General features: G+C 38.5%; 1 non-coding gene across 1 annotated transcript; it reads left to right on the top strand.

Moving 5' to 3' along the window:
- The first annotated feature begins 14,679 nt into the window (after window positions 1-14,679).
- TRNAI-UAU (transfer RNA isoleucine (anticodon UAU)) lies at window positions 14,680-14,750 on the top strand. Its single transcript has one exon. It is a non-coding gene; the product is annotated as a tRNA-Ile (tRNA).
- The last annotated feature ends 3,318 nt before the right edge of the window (window positions 14,751-18,068 follow it).

The following is an 18,068-nucleotide window of genomic DNA, read 5'->3' as shown; positions in this document are numbered from 1 at the left end:
TTTCCTCTAGCAACCTTAGGAGCGAGTGAGGTCGTTTATGATTTCTTTCTTTATATATATATATATATATATATGTATATATATATTATATATGTATATATATATATTATTATTATATATATATCTCTAACCTGATGTTTGTTGAACAATTGTAGAAATGGAACCCTCAGTAAAAGATATTACAAAATTGAATATCTCTCTTCTATAGAAAGGAAGACTCAGATTGTCGAGATCGAGAGGATGAAAAAGCTAAAACCTGCTGAACTCAGCCAAGAGCCTACCGTTGTCAACCAAGTAGTCTCTTCCGAGATTAGAGTAGTTTTGACAATGCCTGCACCTACTCCAACCCTGACTGCTGACTCCCGAGAAGGGATCATCGAGCGACCTCAGCCTTCTAAGACCTCTGCCAGATCGGGTCTTTTAAGGAGGCTGACAATGATGAGGCTCTTCCCACGACATTTTGAAGGGTCTATTTTTTCAAGACTGGAAGACAGTCCAGTAAACTATCGAAAACTCTGTAATTCCAACAGAGCTAGAGTAGATGGACAGGATGAGTGTTTCCAGTCTGAGGAAACTGTCTTTGATAATGGGTCACCAGGTATAGCATTTATCCTGTCATCTCTCCTCCTTTTTAATCATCATATTTCTTTAACTCAGTCATCTGAAATACAGTTGCTCCATGTTCTCGTCAATCTGTCAGACCGCTCAGTCAGGGAGGCACAGGTGCGAGAGGCCAAAAAGAAAGCCGAGATGGATGCCCAGATAGCTTAGGAAAAAATTAAAGAACTAGAGGCTGAGGTCAAGAATCTCCAGAGGCCCTCGGGCAGGTGGAGTCGATCTCATCCTCATCCTAAAGTGGGAGAAAGAGGCGAAGAAAAGGACTGAGGAGCACATTCAAGATACCAATGCTCCTCCATCGAAGAATTCAAGACATCACCTACCTTCGCTGAGGAAATGAGTGATTGAGGTTTTCAAGGCATCTGAAAAATACTGCGACGCCATATAGCCTTCAGTGAGAAGATTTTTCATCAAGCTCACAAAGAATGTTGGGTCGACTGTCGAAAGTCAATAGAGAAGGAGCATCCAAAGCTTGATCTCATCTTCTTGGACTATGAAGATGAAGATGAAGATGACAAGAAGTTCACACTGCCTCTGAGCTCCCCATTTTCGAGAAGGAGAATGTTGCTGAGCCGCCCTCTTCTTCAATGCTGATATAGGTTCCTCCGAGCCTTCTTTGGATACAACTCCCTAAGAGAAGGTTGGAGATTGAATATTTGTACTTTTTACCCCCTTCTCTTTTTTTTATATCTGTAAGAAATTTTTATTTAATGAAATAAAATTATGAGCTTTTTGAATTTATTGCTTTCAATTGTTTGCATAGTTGGTGAATGATACTTGCGACATCGGTCCAGTAGCTGCTGCTTTTTTACTGGCCACTCCTCTTTCTCTGGTGACGGCAGTTAATATTAAAGCACATATTAAGACTCTAGAGAAGAAACTCCAATTCTTCAAAGGAAAGGCTGCCAATCAGGGAAAGAGACTTCAAAAGGCTCAAAAGAAACTTGATGAGATCGAGAAAGAAGTTAGTAGACTTCAACAGGAGATTCGATGAGGAATTATAGCACACAGCACTGAGAAGGCACAATTGGTCAAAAAGATACAAAGGATATCCGATGCAGCGGAAAAGAAGTCCTAGGGCTGGCGATGAAATTGACCATATATCGTCGTCAGCTTGACTTTGCTCATGAAGAAATCCATGCCCTGGAGTCTCTGATCAAGTGCAAAAAATTTGGATGGGTGGGGTCTGAGTGGATATTACAACTTCAAGATGAACTCTGCAAAGCCAGAGAGAAATTTCAAAGTTGCAAAGGCATTGAATGGCAAGAATATCGTTGTCGCTCGTAAGAACGTACAACAGTGAGGTATCCAAGTGCCTACTCCCATCATCGATGTGGCTCAATAGATTCTCTTTTAATCTCCCATGATAAGAGATCTCAATCGAGAGAGCGGGAACCCGAAGACTGATCTCTGACAGAAGGAGAAAGAGCTTCTTATTCCCAATCTCATAAGTAGCTAATAGATAGTTCTTAATCAATGATCTATATGACCTTTGCTGTCAAACATTATTTCGACTACAGCTTTTGTCGAAATACAATTCGAATTTTATACCCACAACTTGAACTGTTTGAGCTATCCAATCCCAAGATGGACATAGAACATGCTTTAATGCAACTACATGAAAAGTGAGAGAATACTTATATATTTTTTGAATTTATGATTCCCCACAGAGCACGGTGTGTTGAAGATCTTGATGGCAAAAAATTTTTTGAGGTCGATGAGGTGCAACTAGCTGACGATGCCCTACTAGTCGAATAGCCAACTTTTTTCTTTTCTTCATTGTCTTTTCTTCATCTTGTAATGTCAGACAAAGAGCTGATCAGACTCTTATAAACGCTTTTTGTTAGAATAAAATTACAACTTTTCCAACCATGCATGCATGTATATCTTCTTTTTTTTTTTTTTGTCATTTTCAGAATCATACTGACTCCATATGGTCGTCGTAAAACATAAAAGCTTTATCTTAATAATATTTCAATCTTCGTAATATTACCCCCTACTCTTAAGTTCAAGAATCAGGCTATGGGAGTAGCTATATGACGTAAGTTCTCAGGTTATGCATTGGTACCTTTCCTTTGCCTTCAATACTAGATAGGGATAGTTATAGCTGATCTCAGACTTTTAACATTTTGAGGTCGATCAAAGGCTGAGTTCAAATATAAGCAGATCAAAAGCTTTTCATATCTCGAGATCGATCAAAGATTAAGTTCAAATATTATTCTAAGCCGACCAAAGACTTTTAACATCTCGAGGCTGATCAAAGGTCGATTTCAAATATAAGTTGATCAAAAGCTTTTAATATCTCGAGACCGATCAAAATCCGAGTTTCAATATAAGCCAATCAAAAGTTTTTAATATCTTGAGGCCGATCAAAGATCGAGTTTAAATATAAGTGATCAAAAGCTTTTAACATCTCGAGATCGATCAAAGATCGAGTTTTAATATAAGCCGATCAAAAATTTTTAATATCTCAAGGTTGATCAGAGATCGAGTTTAAATATAAATCGATCAAAATTTTTAACATCTCGAGATCAATCAAAAGTCGACTTCAAATATAAATCGATCAAAGCTTTTAACATCTCGATGTCGATCAAAAGTCAAGTTTCAATATAAGTCGATCAAAAATTTTTAACATCTTAAGATCGATCAGAGATCGAATCAAATATAAGCCAATCAAAGATATTTAACATCTCGAGATCGATCAAAGATCGAGTTTCAATATAAGTCGATCAAAGACTTTTAACATCTCGAGCCGATCGGAGGTCAATTTCAATATAAGTCGATCAAAAGCTTTTAACATCTCGAGGTCAATCAGAAGTCGAGTTTCAATATAAGTCAATCAAAACTTTTAACATCTCGAGATCAATTAAAGGTGAGTTCAAATATTACTCGCACTTATACATGGAAGGACCGACGTTGACAAATTGGAGCATTCATTCATGCATATACTTCAGTAAAATTACAATATATTGATAATAATAAGGAGGTTGGCTGAGTTTCATGATCTTTGGAGTGGATTTCCATCAAGCTGTTTCAATTTATAAGTTTGGGGTGCACCATCTCATCCACCTGATAAGGACCAACCCAATTAGGCGATAGCTTTTTTCGCTCCATAGGTTGTGAGACTTCAGTGCATCACAGCATCAGATCATCAACTCGAAATTCCTTAGACTTGACTCAAAAATTATAGTATTTGGCCACCCTTTGTCGATAGGATACCATCCGCATGGCAGTTTGTTCCCTACTCTCCTCAATCAGATCAAAGTTGGTTCGCAACCATTCAGAGTTGGTGTCCTCATTATACTCCTCGACTCTGAAAGAAGGAAGTCCGATCTCAATCGGTATAACTACTTCGATTCTGAATGCAAGGTTGAATGGAGTTTCTCCAGTTGAAATTCTTTAAGTTGTTCAGTATGCCATAATACATGATACAGCTCATCCATCTAGGACCCTCCAGTCTGATTAAGTCTAGTCTTTAGGCCTTGCAAGAGAGTGTTGTTCGTTACTTCGGCCTCCTCATTTGCTTATGGGTATCTAACTGAAGTGAAGCATTGTTCAATTTCAAAATCTTCACGAATTCTTGGAGTCGGAGCCACTGAGCTGCCTGTTGTTGTCAGTTACCAGCGTTCTCGGGAGACCATAACAGCAAATAATAGATTTTTAGATGAAGTCTTTAATCTTTACCTTTAGTATACTGGCTAGGGGCTCGACCTCCACCCACTTTGTGAAGTAATCAATAGCCACCAAAAAAAATTTATGCTGACTCAAGGCCTAAGAAAAAGACCCAAAATGTCTATTCCCACTGACGAAAGGCCATGGAGTGATGATAGGAGTAAGGGCTATCGCTGGTTGATGCTGAACATTGAAAATCTTCTGACAACGATCACACCTTCTGATAAAATCATAGGCATCCTTTTGCATCGAAGGCCAATAATAGCCTTATCGGAAGATTTTGTAAGAAAGAATCTTTACACCCAAATAATTTTCACAAATTTCTCATGGACCTCTCTTAGTGCATAGTCTGCTTCAGACGGTCGCAGACCCTCAAAAGCGGGAGAGAGAAAGATATTTATACAATTTGTCATCATGAAGCACATAGCGGGCAGCCTACTTACGGATCTTTCGAGCTTCTCGACTGTCAGGTGGTAGTTCGTTCGATCTGAGGTACTTCAGCAAGGGATCAATCCAGCAAGCTCTTCTTCAATCTATGAATAGCAAAAAGTTCTTCCAGGCTCGAGTTTTCTAATATCTTAATGTAAGTTTCTTTTTGAAATTTGGGTAGTAAAGAGGCTGCTAGCTTTGATAGTGCATCCGCCCATATATTTTGTGTCTGAGGTACCTATTGGATATCAGCTTAGAAAAGATGTGATTAGTTTTTTATCTTTTCGAGGTACCTTTTCATATTTTTTTTCGAGCTTCATATTCACTCTTGACTTGCTCCGTCATCTGTTGAGAGTCACTGAAGACCTTCAAGTGTTTGGCTCTTACATGTTTTGCAAGTCTAAATCGATAATTGAAGCCTCATACTCTGCTTCATTATTATGGTTGAAAATTCAAACTGCAGAATGTACTCCACCACATCACCTTCTGCCTAGTTAAAATGATCCCAGCTCCTGATCTTGATGAATTGGAAGATCCATCCACATGAAGAGTCTACTAATCTTCAGGATCAAGGTTCATATTTATTTATTCCTCTAGCACCATTGAACTACCCTCCGCAGCCTCTTAGCCCTCCTGGTCAGGGATGGTGCACTCAAAGATGAAGTCCACCAAGACTTGAGCTTTAATTAAAGATCTTGGGTGAAACTTAATGTCAAACTCTGAGAGTTGTAAGGCCCATTTTGCAACCCATCCTGACATATTCAAATAGTGGAGAACTGCCTTGATCAGTTGATCCATGAGCAGCACTATGTATGAGCTTGAAAATAGGATCGGAGCTTCTTTGCCGTGGCGAGTAGAGTGAATATTAATTTTTTCAACTTTGTGTACCTATCTCAGCATCCTGAAGGATCTTACTTGAGTAATATACTAGTTTTTGGATTCGTCCTTCTTCTGGATAAGAACCGAACTAATTGCTGATGGAGATATGGCAAGATAGAGTAACAATTCTTCTTCAGGTTGGGGCTTTATGAGCAAGAGTGCCAGCCAAAGTACTGCTTTAACTCTTCAAATATTTTCTGACACTTAATCATCTATTCAAAGTCCCTCAACTGCTTGAGGATCTAAAAAAAAGGCAAACATCTCTCAACCGATCTGGAGATGAAATGATTGAGTGAGGTGATCCTTTCAGTGAGGCATTGGACTTCCTTTACATTTCTTGATGGAAACATCTCCAGAATCATCTTAATCTTCTTCGAATTTGCCTCAATTCTTTGTCAGGATACCATAAATCTGAGAAACTTTTCAGAGCTAACTCTGAAGGCACATTTTGTGGGATTCAACCCAATCTAAAATCAGTACAGGATGTTGAAGATTTTTTGGAGGCAACTATGTGATCTGGGATGGCTCAGCTTTTTACCAAATATCATCCATATAGACTTCCATATTGTGATCAATTTGATCTTTGAATATCTTATTCACTAGTCGCTGATATATTGCCCCGATATTCTTTAGCCCAAAGGGCATCACCCTATAACAATAGAGCCCAGAGTCAATAATAAAGGTCATTTTCTCCTCATCCTCATATGCCATCCGAATTTGGTTATAACCGAAGAAGGCATCCATGAAGGTGAGGAGCTTGTGCTTAGAAGTGGCATCCACCAATTGATCTATTCGAGAGAGAGGATAGCTATTTTGGGATAGGCTTTATTCATGTTAGTGAAGTCGATGCACATGCACCATTTACCATTCATCTTCTTGACTAGCACCATGTTAGCGAACCAATCAGGATACATTACTTCTTGGATGAAGCTGGCCTTGACCAGCTTGTCCACCTCCTCAGTAATTGCTTTCTCACGCTCTGAGGTAAAGCTTCTCTTCTTTTGCTTTATAGGGAGAAAGGTTGGATCCACTCCCAAGTGATGGGTCATCATCTCCGGTCTATGCCAGATATATCCACTGCCGTCCAAGCAAACAGATCCATATTTTTTTGTAAAAGAGCAGTTAACCGAGCTTTGATTATCTGATCTATGGATGATCAATTTTTACAGTTTGATAAAATTTTCTCAGAGGGACCTCTACTAGATCCTCAGACGGCTGAGCATGCTCCCCAGCTAAATATCGTGAGCATCCAACCTATTGAGAGTTTAGGTTGGAACGCCGTCAGCTGTTCTTCCATCTGTAGCTTAGCAGTGAAATACTGTCGGGCCATGGGTTGATTATCTCAAACTTGCCCCACTTCTGCTTCTGTCGGAAACTTCATTATCAAGTGATAGCTCGACACCACTGCCTTCAGCGCTCTTACACTTGGTCGGCCAAGTATTGCATTGTAGACTGATGGTAGGTTAAGCACAAGAAAATCAACATGGATGGTCACCTGCCTAGGTTTGGTTCCCAAGGTAAGGGGCGGATAGTCCCCTTCGAAATTATCGAACTTTGAAAAAATCTTGGATCGAAGTACTGAATTTATCTAACTGTTCGAAAAAAATCCCATTGCAGTAAAAGCAGCAAAGTACAAAATATCAATAGAACTTTCATTATCGATAAAAATACAGTGTACATTGTAGTCAGCTATATTAGCAGTAATGATCACCACATCATTGTGCGGGGTTTGCACACCTTCACATCTTGTTCAGTGAAGATCATTGGCTCCTCGAGCCGAGGCCTCTTCACCGCATATGGCTCCATCGATCCAAATGACCCTCCAGTTATCATATGAATTTCACCTCACAGGATCGATCTTCTACTACCGCCTGCCCCTCTCCTGCGGTTGTGTTGGTGCTGGTGCTGGTTGAGGTTAAGGCTGAGGGGACAGGCGCTGTCGCTACTGAAGCCGGGATGTCTTCGTGCTGCTGTCCGACCCTTAGAGGATATCGGCATGGAGGATCTTATCATCGAATGAACCAATCCAACCTCCTCTTTCAGATCAAACACTTAATTTTCTCTTTGAGTTGTGACAATCTTCAGTATCGTAATCGTGGTCATGATGATAGACAATACTTTTTGGATCGTGGTGCCCTGGGTTTATCCGCACTTAGGAGGTGGAGGCAGCTCGGCTCTCACCTCCATCAAAATCTCTCTCTAAAAGTATTCAAAGGAGTGAGATCGCCAAATCATCTCAAAGGTGAATGATTCCTCTCGACGAAATATTCCTTCTCTTTGGTGGAGATCTTGAACGCGACGATTTCCATCATTTTACTTGGCGAGCGAGCCCCGCTCTGCTCTTGATTCTCCACAGTTGGGGTTATTCGAATGATTTCTTCTGCAGGAGAATCTTTCAATTGGCATATTTCTCTGTCCGAGCCAGCATTTTCAGAAAATTCTGAAGAAAGATCTTCAACAGCGACTTTTTGAAGTCGCCCATCAACAACCATCCTTCAGGGCAGATACTGCGATCGAGTGATCTAGATCGCAGACTTCCAACATAGCTCTGTTGAACCGAGCTACGTAAGATTGAATGGACTCGTCCTTCTGTTTAATAGTTTGGAGGTAGTCTGAGTACTTTTGTTGTCTCTGACTGATGATGAAGTGGGCAGCAAAAGCTTGGCTCAGCTGTCGGAAAGAGTAAATGAAGCCGACTTCAGACTGGAATATTAATGTCGGGCCATCTCCTTCAAAGTGGAGGGGAAGGCTCGGCACAAGATAGCATCAGACGCTTTTTGAAGGAGCATGTCCACTCAAAAGCAGTTGATATGATCGGTGGGGTCTGTAGTCCTGCGTAGCTCTCCAGCTGAGGAACTTTGAAGTTTGGTAGGATAGATTTCTGAAGGATGCTCGCCACAAAAGGTGGTTCAGAATTGAAGCCGTCGGATGGTGCTGACGGGTTGTTGCAGATCTGTTGGATCTTTTAATCCATTTCTTGAAATCTTCACTCAACTTCCACATCTCGGTTGGTATGCACTTCAGAGCACAGAGGAGATCATCGGTCGGGGGTTGAATCATGCCCCGACTGAAGACTCGAAGACTGCTGTCTCCTTGGTTCTTGAGTATGATCCACCGCCAGTCACTGGGACAGAAGGACTTGGGTTTGATTCATCGTTATGATGCCGGCAGAGGCTGGATCGCTGCCTGAACGACAACTGTTAGTTGTTGCACTCGCTGAAAAAGCAGGTTAAATTGCTCCACGATCACCGTCGTGGGTGCTGCATTAATGCAGGAACTTCTGTCGTCGCTGGAGGTGTGGGAGAGAGTGATTTATTTCATTCTGCACCTGCCGTAAAGTGGAGGTGTTGGTTTGCCAGAAGGAAGTCTTGTATAGAGCCATCTTCGAGAGTTTCTGATTTGTCTGCTTCTTTCTATAGGACCTGAGATTCGGCCCTTCCTCTATCTATTGTGATTTGTTTCTGGTTGATGTCGAAGAAAAGGGGCACAACACTGGAGCAACCTGCAAAAAAGTCCAGGCCGAAAGATTGTGCTTCGGTAAGGACCCTCTGACACTCAGTCAAAAGATGCAAATAGAGAAGCAGAGTTTTAACTCTCTGAGATGGATTACTTACTAGATCTTCGAGGTTTGAGTATTATAGAAGAGATGACTGTGTAACCATTTTTGGTAGACAGAATGGCGAATCTGGTACGGTTATTTGGTTATGATTCAGGATCAGATGGTTACACCTGAAAGATTCTCAAGATCAGACGATTACGCCCAGATAGCATGATAGGTATGGCCAGATAGTATTGACAGCTATGGCTAGTTGGCATCTGCTTTTGAATCTAGTCTGATCAATCTGCTTTCGAGGAGAGATCGGAGAGTGTAGCGTGCCGACTAGGAGTTGGGACTGAGTTTTCCAACCAAAGCTTGGTTAGGTGGATTGATCCGAAAGACTATCCAACCCATAGTTATTATGCTGACTAGAGATTGTTCCGATATACAAGCGTGTAGGGATCGAATGTGACTGGAGATCGACCAGCTGATTCTTCGACCAATAGTTGGACCAAACACACGCCGACCAAGAGTCGGATGAGTCATAATCGATCATGCGACTGCTTACCTAAGGTGTGCAATCCGACTAGCTCTTTTAGATCAGAAATCGGGTCAAAAAATGCGACGAGAGGTCAGATAGAATAGTCTTCGATCAGGAGTCGGGACAGACATTTATCGATTAAAGGTCGAGCAAACCATAATAATTAGGCCACTTGAGAGGTGCTGATATGGACCCAATGGATCATAATAGGCTTGAATCTTCATACATCATTGGTCCATTCTAAATTACTCCTAACAAATGGTATGACATAATGATGCTTGTAGCTGAAGAGAACCCACATGCATGGAATCTAATATTATGCTGGAAAGACTGACAATGGAAGATAGGAGAGGAAGATTGGGTTAGACATGTTGAGAGGAGTTTGTATTTTGATGCCACCATACTCTATCCAAGCTTGAATCGGTTTGCCACTCATAAGAGTTAGGTTATTATGATCATTGGCGGATCCATAAGATTAAATATAAGGTCAATTGATCCATAAAAAAATAAAAAAATATTATATATATATATATATTATAAAAAAAATCAAAATTAATTCTACTAATTTTATGAATTGACCTCATATCTCATGCAAAATTTTAAAGAAGTAAAAGATTAAAAAAATCATATCAAAAAAATAATTATGATATATATTATCTTCCTTTAATAACTCACATATCCTTTTCTCTCTTCCTCTCTTCTTTTGTACCATTTGCCCTCTCTTCCTCTCTTTTTCTCTTTCTTTATTAATTATTTTTTTATTTATTTTTTAATACCCATTCGAATCCCATCCATCCATCTCTTATATTTAAAGAATGGATTCTCTATTGTACATCGTCTAATACGGCACATAGACGCACCATCTATGACACAATGGATGATTGTGTGGGGCCGCACGAGCCATGCATTATGCAATGCACAACGTCCGCGTATGGTACATATTATACATTATTATTTTTTATAAATTTTATTATTTTTTTTAAAAAAAAATTAAAATTTTTTTTAAATTCTTTTATTATATTAATTTTATAAAATAAAATTTTGAAACCATCAGAGATAATCATTTGGGGATTCATTGGATATCAAGCTATTGATATCAAATCAACACGGTTGCCATTAATATCTTCGAGATTTGTGTTTTGTGCTGTGTCGGACTCACCTGCCAGAATATGATTTGATGATCTGCCACCGTTCTCCATGCTGAAAAGGCCAAAGAATCGGTCAGCAAAAGCTCCAGAAAAGTTGGTGGTGAGGCAGAGCACAGATGAAACCACTGCGACCGAGTGCAAAGACAAAACGTTGTAGAGAAGGATTCAACCTTCAATCCAAAAAAAAGAGAAGGATTCAACCTAGCACCAGCCCGTGGTTTCTTGAAGTGAAGAGGGACAGGTGTTCTAATAACAAACAGATTTGTTTAGATAATGCAGTGGGATGGGACTGAAATTTCTATTAAGAGTCTGTTTGATTAATTGGGCGTAAAATTTTATAAATTCATAGATTAAACCGGTGCAACTATTAAAAGCTTGAATTATGGACCGGACTAAATCTATATTGAAAAATATCTCGGATCATTATTTGAATGAACTAATCTGAATTTTATAGGGAAAAAAAAAATCTGCTCTAGAATTTTGGATCCATTCATCCAAATAGATTCTAAATTTGTGGATGGATCCTATCAACCCAACACGGTCCAGCTCAAACTCCAGATCTCAGAAGATCCGGTCTGGCGGGACCGACAAGTCCAATTTGAAACCCAAATCAACACATTCCTCCAGGGCTCGAGCCCTGGCCGACGTCCCTATATATATACGACCAACAATCCCTCCCCTCGAGCCATCCCTCTCGCTGTGTGCGGCTCTGGAACGTTCCCTTTAACCCTAACCTCTCCCCTCGTCCAGCCCTCTCTTTCACCCGTTATTCTCTCCTCTTCCAAACCACTTCCAGCTCCTCTCTCTCAAATTCCCACCTGATGAATGAAACCCTAACCCTAATTTCTTTTTCCGGTTTCTCTCGGAATCGATCTTTTTATAGAGGTTGGAACGCTGGTATAGCGGCGTCGAGAAGCGGGTACACCTTGTGCCTCGCCATGCCCGAACGCCTCCAGAGGCCAGCCAGATCGAGCCGTCGATCATCTGACCGAGCGGACCCCTCTCTTTTTCCACGGGCCTCGCTCTTGTCGAGATCCGATACATTAGTTCTTCTTCTTCTTCGTTTTGATTTATTTTGGTTTAATTTCGTTTATTTTATTTTGTGAGATAAATAAAGCTGGTGATGTGGTGTTGAGAATGGATTGTTGTGTTTCTTTGCACCTCCCATACCCAGCAATATCAAAAATTGCAACCACAATTTAATGGGTGTTATCGTTTCGATCTTTATGGCCGATATTACCTATGCCCCGGTTGTTATATTTTCCTCTTTTTTTTTATAAAAAAAAAAAAGGAAAACCACTAATTTGTGGGCCTTTTATTTCATGGAGACATTTTTCTTATTTTTTTTTCGATTTTTGTTTTATTTTTATCATTTTTAAGAATTAAATCTCGACCAGGCATAGTCAGGTAGCTGCCGAAGATCTGATGGCTGATACAGTTACTTGCTTGGGAGATCGACGGTGCTCATCGTTACACGTTGCGCGTTCATGCGTTCGTGCCTTGTGTTACATCTGGGCTCCACATCGTGAGATTTTCATCTTAATTTAACTTTTAAATTGTAAGCAAATGATTAGATTTAACAATACTCATATTTTTATATTTTATCCATTTCTGTGTTAGCATTTTTTTTTTCTTTGAGTTTCTTGAAGAATGCTTTGATTGCGGTTTTAACAAAAATTTCTCTTTTTAAGTAGCATCTTGTTTAGAAAATTTTAGAATTTTGTAGTAAATTATCCTCCTTTCCTTTTGTTTTTAGAGAAAAAATAAACAATTTGTCTCAACTTAGCAATTTACTCTTTTGAATGCATCTTGCTTGCATAGTATTGGGAGTATTTGCATTCTTTTGGATCTTGCACTTAAATTATTTATTTTATGAAACATTTACTATGTGGTGCTGAATTGATGAATTTTTATTGTCATTTTGTTGTTGTGAAGGTTTTCTCAAACAAAATGCACATTTGCACAACTTATGGACAAGCTTCAGATCTTCACTCCATTTACACGCACAACACACACACACATACAGATACATACACATACATATACATATACAATATACATATACATATATATCTATATGTTTGTGTGTGTACACACACATCCCCCTCTTATGCACATGCTTCTATTATTAATACCCCTTGCTTACAATGCAGCATACACCCCTTCCCCTTCTTCTTCTTTTTTAGGAAAAATTATTTATAGGTCCCGAATGGATCCGAAATTACTTTTAAGTCCTTTGACCTTTCAAGTTGAATAAAAAGTTTTTGAAATGCTAAGAAGTTATTTCTAGGTCTCTGCCATCCACACAGATTGGTTACACAGGTTTATATTCATGTTACACAGATTTATGTTCAGATTACACAGGTTACTTAGTTTCAATATCTGTTTATGCACGTTTATGCACATTCATACAGGTATGTACCTTGGTTAGAGGCTTTTTATTCAACTTAAAAAGTCAAGGGACTTAAAAATAATTTCGGATCCATCTAGGGACCTATAAATATTTTTTTTTTCTTTTTTTCATGCACATGCTTCTATTATTAATACCTCTTGCTTATTGCTTACTATGTCCATGGTACACTGCACACACCTGTTTTTATCCTATGCTTAATGAACATTTTGAATTAGAAAAATGGGAAAAATGTTATAGAATGTATTGTACATGTAGAAGTACTAATACCCTTTATATAAGGGTATTTTAATTATCATTATCTTATGATAATAATATTTAGTAGACACTTCAATAGAATACACACACACACATATACAGACATTTGCACAACTTATGTAGAGGCTTTAGATCTTCACCCCATATATATACACTTGATTCTATATTAATACCCCTTGCTCACTATGTCCTAATTCACACACCTGTTCTTCTTATGGTATGCTAAATGTCAAATATTTTGAACTAGAATAATGGGAAAAATGTAACAGGACATATTGTACATGTAGAAGTAGTAATACTATTTATATAAGGGTATTTTAATGATCATTATATTATGATAATAATATTTGGTGGTGGAGGAACCTTCAATGGAACATATACCAGTAACTTAAGTTAAAACCCAAACCGAGAGCTAACAGTAAATCACTTTACAAAATATGCATTTCTAGTAAGAAGTGAGACACCTGCTGAAGTTATTATTGTTGGATCACTTTGTTTTATGATCCAATCAGGTATGGCTATTTTATGTATTTGGTGTGTGTTATTATTATTTTTTTTTTTTTAACCACAGATTTTCCTAAATCTGATGTATAGAAAACTTAAAATGAGTTTTATGAAATATATGTGATTGCTTTCTGTTGAACTTGTTGCAAAGCTGAAAATTGAGTATTATGAAAAACAGTTTTCCTTTTATTTTCATAATTCTTTTTTACTCATTCTTTTTCTTTTAAACTTTTGGACATCAAAACAGCCCCCAAATATACGGGGTTAATCTTTGTAAGGATGCTGTTATTCTATATCTGAAATGTCATGCTCTCTAGGGTGCGAAGAGGTTTGCTTTTTCATTTGAATTTTAAGAGGGAGTACATGGTTCATTAAAATCAGATTACCATGTTTCGCTATCAAAGGCGTACTTCTTAGACGTGAGAATAGTGTACGAGCTAAATGGCAAGGAATCAGTGCTCGTTAATTGTAGCCAGGGATTTTGAATGATGGTTTTTACTTATGTTCATAACAAATTTGCGAAATGATACTATTTTAGCTATATTATTTAGTCTTACAAATGATTAGCTGGATGCGTGTTAGGAAATTGAAAATTTAAAATAAAGTTACCTGCGGTATAAAGTACCGAGGTCTCTTGATCATAAGAAATCATTGCTGACTCTTTGATCTGGTTTTTAATTGAACATTTGTGGTCCAAGGGTAAGACGGTTGCTTTATAAGCAACAGATCCAGGTTCAAGTCCTGGCAAATGTATGATCTTCAACTATTTTTTATTCAGCTATTTTGATCCATGAAATACTGATTTACAAAATGCTGATCCATATTTGTGCTCATTTTTCTATTGTTTCAATAACTAGAACAAAAATCCATTAGCGGAGATGAATTTGTTAAGCATTGATTTGGTGCTCTGCAGAATTCTGCCTCTTCTAACAAATTTATAACAATAATCTAATCTCTGGTATCCATTTAGTCGATAATGCAAATCTACCACAATACTTGAGTCTAAGGAGTTTGATAGAATTTTGCAATAACACTGGCCAGGTTGTGAGTCTCAATTCAGCTATTTTAATCACATCGATTTCCATCACGGTGGTTGCACAACAGCACTTGTATGCAGATCATAATTAGAATATCTGCTGGCCGACCAATTTGCAGAATAATTAGCTGCTCTAAAAATATGATTTGCTGAAGTTGCAGAGAGATGGAGGATATCAGGAAGAAGAGGATTCAAGGGCCTAGAAGGAGATTTCCCACTAATCCAATCAAAATCACAATAATCTTCTGTTATTTCTAGGAGTGGATGTAGTTCACTGGTTGAATTGGTATATCATTAGAAAGTGGATGCTCATGGTGATCGGAATTGGAGATCCTCAACCTTAACAGGCAGGCAATCTTATGTGTAAATGAGGTGGTAATATTTGTTGGAATCCAAATTAGCATTGGCGCAAGATTTTGTCATAAGCATCCCAATAACCTGGGTGATTGGCACAAACAAATGGCTAGCAAATCCTCTCCTATCTGGAAGCTTTTCTGTCGAATGCTACCAATATTCAAAACCACGTGTGTCAGAATGTTGGTAGCGGCCACAAGACGGATATCCTTCAAGATTACCGGTTATTTGACTACCTTCAACTGGAAACCTCTTTCCTTGTGTGACATCCATAATGCTTCAATGTATTATAAAGTGGTTCAGATGTTAAATCTTAATGGTTCTTGGAGGTTTGATGTATCACAAAAACTTTATCTAGATTCTATCACTAAGTCTGTTTATGAGCTATCTGCTTTTTGCTACTTTTGAAGTCATAGGTGACTTCCGAGCTTTATCAGAACTGCACATCTGGTAGATCTACCTTTGAAAAGTCAAAGGTTTACATGGAGCAATCGCAGGGGTATCCAACCTTGACAAAGTTGGATAGATTTTTGATCACTGCTGAGATGGATGATCGTTGCCTCGATGCTTTTCAAGAAGCCTTGCCTAACCTTTGCTCAGATCATGTCTCAATTTTGTTGTCTTTGTCAGGGCTTAAAAAATCTAGCAGCTTATTTAGATTTGACAGAAGCTGGTTATATTTGGATGGTATTCAGGAGGTTGTCTCAAGAACTTGGATGGAGTTAGGATCTAGAGAGGATGCAGCAACAAATTTAGTTCTCAAGCTTAGAAATATCAGAAACTTTCTCAGAAAGTGGGCATCAAAGATGAAAGCGACTGAAAGGGCTGATAAATTGAAGTTGCTCAATAGCATTTAGGACCTTGATCATAAAGAAGAGTTGGCTTCTCTCTCGGCTGAAGAACAGGACCTTAGGCAATCATATAGGCTGAAACTTTAAGAAATCTATGGTGTGGAGGAAATCTGTTGGAGACAAAGATCTAAAACTAAATGGCTCTGAAGGGTGATGGTAACACAGTATTTTTTCATAAATCAGCTAATTTTAGAAGGAAGCTTAATTGGATTTTTTGTGTGGAATGGGAGGGTGTGGAGTATAGAGACAAAAGATTTCAAAATGATCTTTGTTTCTTTTTTCAAGAAGATTTTTGATAAGCCATCCGTTACTCCTTTTTATCTTGATTGGCAGCACTTGTATCCTTTTGACTCTCCTGACATTGGATCCCTTGATGACCCATTCTAATTGATGAAGTCAAGGCAGCAATTGACAGTTTCAAAGGTGACAAAAGTCCAGATCCAAATGGTTTCACTATGTGTTTCTTCCAAGGGTTTTGGGACATTATCAAAGATGATATCTTCAAATTTTTTCAGCAACTCTCTGACCATAACCTTGACTTTGGAAGGCTGAATTATGCATTATTGACACTCATCCCCAAAAAAAAAGATGCTAAAGCACCTACTAATTTCGGCCAATCAGTCTTATCCATAATTGTGTCAAGATCTTCGTGAAGGTCTTAACGAACCGGTTCAACCTTTTCTCTCTAATCTCATTGACTCGTACAAACTATATATATAAAAGGTAGAAGCATCATGGATAATATCTGTGTGCCAAAGAGATTTTGCACCATGCTAGAAAATTCAACTCATAAGATATTGTTTGCAAACTGAATTTTTCAAAGACTTTTAACCGGGTCAGTTCATTTTATATGTTAGAACTCCTCTCCAAAAGAAGTTTCCACCAAAATAGGTAAGTTGGATATCTAACCTTCTTACCTCTGCAAAATTGCTGTGAACGTGAATGAAAAAATTGAGAATTGGATCTACTGCAATCGTGGCCTCAGGCAGGGAGACCCCCTCTCTCCACTCTTATTATTTTGCGGTGGATCCTCTAGCTAGAATGCTGAATGCAGCAACATCTACAAAAATCTATGAACGTGTGGGCAACCCTTGGATTTGTGGAGGTACAAAAATTCTTCAATATGCTGATGATACTCTGATTTTCATTAAAATGAAAAAAAGTACTCAAGACTATCCTCTATTGTTTTGAGTTAATTTCAGTTTATCCATCAATTTTCAAAAAAGCTCAATCTCTTTCATTGGTAAGAGATAAGAAGGAATTAGTGGCCTAGTATGTGCAAAATGGTTGAATTATCAAAAATGAAAACACTTTCAGATATCTGGGGCTAATACTTAATGGATCTAAGCCAACTAAATCAAATTGGATCTTCATGATTCAAAGAATTGAAAATAAGCTTGCCTCTTAAAAAGCAAGTATCTATCCTTTGGAGAGAGATTGTTCTAATCAACTCTGTCATCACTGCACTTCCTCTATACTATATGTCTCTTTTCAAGCTTCCGATTTGGGTTATCAAGAAGATTGAATGGTTCAGAAGGTCATTTCTATGGACAGGCTCAACATCCTCCAGCGGTTTCTCCTGCAAAGTTAACTGATCAAGCACTTGTCTTCATAGGAGAGAAGGGGATCTTAGTATCAACGATATTAGTCAGATGAATACAGCCCTCTTTGCAAAATGGGGATGGAGATACATTTCTAATGATCCGAGATCTTGAAAGAAGCGAATTGAGTTTGCGTATCATCGGAAGGTAAAATTCTCAAGATGTTGGAAGCCACCTCATAGATGCTCAAATTTTTAAAAGATATTATCAGCTCCCTCCTGATATTCTG

Source organism: Elaeis guineensis, chromosome 9 (genome assembly GCF_000442705.2).
Source record: "Elaeis guineensis isolate ETL-2024a chromosome 9, EG11, whole genome shotgun sequence".
NCBI classification, from domain to species: Eukaryota; Viridiplantae; Streptophyta; class Magnoliopsida; order Arecales; family Arecaceae; genus Elaeis; species Elaeis guineensis.
Note: the sequence above shows the minus strand (reverse complement) of the source record. Positions and strands in the feature narration are given on the sequence as shown.